At 31.4% G+C, this 3,866-nt stretch overlaps 1 long non-coding RNA gene across 1 annotated transcript; it reads right to left on the bottom strand.

Moving 5' to 3' along the window:
- LOC145051681 (uncharacterized) lies at positions 1-1,970 on the bottom strand. Its single transcript, XR_013683768.1, has 3 exons — positions 1,513-1,970; positions 1,038-1,109; positions 1-328 (listed from the first exon to the last, which is right to left on the bottom strand). It is a non-coding gene; the product is annotated as an uncharacterized LOC145051681 (long non-coding RNA).
- Positions 1,971-3,866: the final 1,896 nt, after the last annotated feature.

The following is a 3,866-nucleotide window of genomic DNA, read 5'->3' as shown; positions in this document are numbered from 1 at the left end:
TTGGGAAAAACAGATAGATCATATCAGATTTCTTCAATTTCATTTTTGATGGATTTCAACATTAAGATAGTTGGTGTAAACACTTGTATTCCATTTTTTTGTTTAAAGATATTACCCAACGATCAAATAGAAGGGGATTGGAATTCAAGATTTCTTTCTATATGGACCCAATTACATGGTTGATAAATTTCTCCGTTCTGAGGATTGGTGGAAGGGTTAGTAGAAGGAATTCAATGTCTTTCTTTCTTTTATACTAAAAGACCAAAATACCCTTCTTATATTTCAAATCCAAGAATCCAGCATATATCACAACCGAGACAAACTTCCCCTGAAAATTAAAAATATTATTGTTTTTTGAATTATTCATATTTTAAAAGTAAAAAGTACATGTTTGACAATTCATATTGTATATGTTTCCAAAATTAAATTATGGGCATTAAGTACCTTGCAACATAACAACTTACAACAAAAAACACAGCTCCTAAATGTCACAGATGATAAAAACAGGAAGCAGAAATAAGAAAAAGCATGCCTCTTTAAGTTTTGACAGTTAAAGATATCTGTCAAGTATTGGTGGCCCTGGTGTAGATATGTTGGCATACTTCTTAAGTCGATTTACTAACAATGTTGCTCCCTTCATGGGTAGCAGGTTCACAAAATGCAAAGAACATGAATTTGAAATCAATACACATGTAATCCGATCAGAGAAAATGTATGCAAGTGGAAAAAAAAAAAAAAAAAAAGCCCTAAAAGCACCCACCTTTCGAGAAAGCAACATCAAAAGGTTAAATTCATTTATAGAAGCCAAAAGAAAACAGTTTTTTTTTTAACAAAATTTATGCAAATCATTGAATTATTGCGGCTACTTCTTCTATTTTCTAAAAACAAAGCCAATTATAAATGAAAACCGATAAAAAAAATTTATACCACGACCATAATAGGAAGAGAGCATACCCTGTGTTTGGTTGCTTTTTTTTTTTTGAAAAAGGGTAAATTCTGAGACACAACAATTTCACCTCTATTGAACAATGACTTACCTCAATCGCACACTGAGTGTTATGGGTTTAGAATCATCTATTGTGTGAAGCTAGGGCATCTTTCTCATTCACCTAACAAAAAACAATCCAACCCGAATCATCAACAAAACTATGATAAAGTAAAAACAATCAATAACATCGTTTCCATTGACACGATTAAAAATAATCACCAACGAAATCAAGACATTAGAGAAGAAAACGTCAACAAAATCCCTAGGAACCGTCAAATAAATCTTACCCATAAAAAAACTGGACCCAAATTCAGTAATCCTCGGGATCAAACCACCAAGACGTCAATGGATACGTTATCATAATAATAAACATACAATGAAATCAATAAAAAATCTAATATTTGTTAAGAAATCAGAGAAAATTAACCAATAGCATTGTTCAAGCGGATAAGACATAGAATCAGAAGACAATCGATCGAAGAATGGAAAGACGTGCACAGTTTTATACATACAACAAACCAAACCTGTAGCGGTCGGAAGCGGGAGGATGAAACGACACCTTCCTGAAGTCGAAGCAAATGAAGGAAGCAGACGATGAAGATCGAGAAGGTGGAAGACTTAATTAATTTCTGAATCTGAATATGTGTAAGTTTAAAGCTACTTGAAATTTCTAATTCTTTCTAAAGTTGATTCTACCATTCTAAATTTTGATTTTTTTTCTTACACTGTGCAATACGAATTTCGAAGTCTGATTTCAGATTTTTTTTATAATGATGTATTGGCTTTTTTTAACTGAACTGCTCGGAGGTTTTTAACAACTAACAACAGCAGGTTTAGCAAGTTTTTGTCCCATATGCTACCGTAGTTGTTGGTTTAAGGCTTTCATACTAATTTGGCTTGGTATTTTGCTATTGGGAATGCTCATGTCTTCATAGAAGTACATTGCTCAAGTTATGTCTAACGCATTCAATCTCCAAAGGCTTTAAGATGCTTCTTGGTTTGCTGTTGAACAATAATTTAATGTACCTTGCTATTTGTGTTATATCCCCACAACAGTTGTGTATTGCCAAGGGAAAACATGAAAAATAAGTATTTTTTAAATTGTTGCTACTTGGTTCATACTTCCTGATGTTAATTTTCTATTGATTTGTTGCAAAGGGTAAGCATGGAAAAATAAATATAATTTATTGTTGTAGATTGTGGCAGCGGACTTGCATTATACTTTTTATTCATTTGATTGTTATTATACCTCTAGAGTATTTTTGGTTTATTGCTTCTGTTTTGGGCCTCAATTAATAAAATATCAAAATGATCATAATTTTTTTATATTGGTAATGTTATATATAATTATAAGTATATCATTATGAAAAACAAATTAGATTTTAAGTTTTATTTAATTTCTCTTTATGCTGAACCAAACAATGGGAAACCGATTAAACCACATTATTTTGTTTGGTTAAAGTTTTAAAACTAAAAAAACACCCTAAAAAGGGCCCCATTTTTTTTGTTTTCCTTAGGTCTCTAATCGGTTTGGACCGGCCCTATATATATATATATATATATATATATATATATATATATATATATATATATATATATATATATATATATATAATAAACTTATGAATATTAGAAAGTTCAAAACTTAGTGAACGTTTTAAAAATTATATATGAATAATGGAAGATTCAATGAAATTAATTTTGGAATCAAAGTCAATTAAGTCTCACATAAGTTATTATTACAATTCCCTAAGATTGGTTCTATGATAAAATATCATTTATCCATATAATATTTAGTTAAATTTTTTGGAATCCAAAATGTTGTATTAATTTTCCCATAGATTTTGCATAAAAGAAAGAGTAGTGCATGGACCATTTATCCATATAACATTTAGTTAAAAAAAAGGACACATGGCTCGCATGAAAAGAAATATGGCATATTAAAGAAGAGACCTGCAATATCTCTAATCTTGGTGGAATTTTGAGCGAACATTAGTGATCATACAATCCCTCTCTTACAACCTGAAACATAAAAATACATTTAATAAAACTACTGATTTCTACTTGTTAAAGACCATTATCATACCTAATAAAATAGAAAAGAAAACCTTGACAGATGAGAAGCTTTGTCAATACGGACAATCAAATTTAGAACCATTAATTCCTATTTTCAAGTATTTAGAACCTCAAAATATAAACCAGTTTAATGGACAAAAGTTAGTTTGCATGTGTTCAAATTTCCACATTTAAAAACAATGAAAAATAAAATTAACGGATAAAATTAGTTTCAAACATTTAGAACCTACAGAGAAACATAAAGGACATTAAATATGTTTGACCCTCAACATACTTTATTATAAAAAAAAAATAGAACTTTAGTGTTAATTTGCTATTGGGCCACACAAACAAAAAAACACCTTTTATGGTTATACCATGCTACATACCACATACAAAAAAGCTTTCTTCTATTAAAAACAATATCACATGAAAAAGCCTCCATGGTATCCTGGAGTTTCATTACCTTCAGTAGAGCGACAGTGTAACACCCCGATTATCAGGTATTGATTTAATGTACGAGTTTCTTGATTTCAAGGGTTACTCGACAAGTTGATTCCCCTACTCGTCGAGTAGCAGCGGGTTGGTCCACGTATTTTAATGACCTACTCGCCGAGTCCAAGAAGGGACTCGACGAGTAGGAGCTGGCAGATGAAACCCTAAATCTCGGGGTTTTTTATCCTATTTAAAGGATCATTTTCCTCCCCCAATCTCCCTATTATTGCCCCTTGTCCCTCTCAAACCCGAAATCGTGTGTGTGTGTGTCCTTTTGGTGTGTGCAAGCTTGGAGGAGGAACTTTAGAGAAGGAAACACTTGGGGAAG

The sequence above is a fragment of the Lactuca serriola genome, chromosome 5, assembly GCF_051521515.1.
Source record: "Lactuca serriola cultivar US96UC23 chromosome 5, Lser_US96UC23_V15, whole genome shotgun sequence".
Taxonomy (NCBI): domain Eukaryota; kingdom Viridiplantae; phylum Streptophyta; class Magnoliopsida; order Asterales; family Asteraceae; genus Lactuca; species Lactuca serriola.
This window is presented reverse-complemented; position numbering and strand designations above follow the sequence as displayed.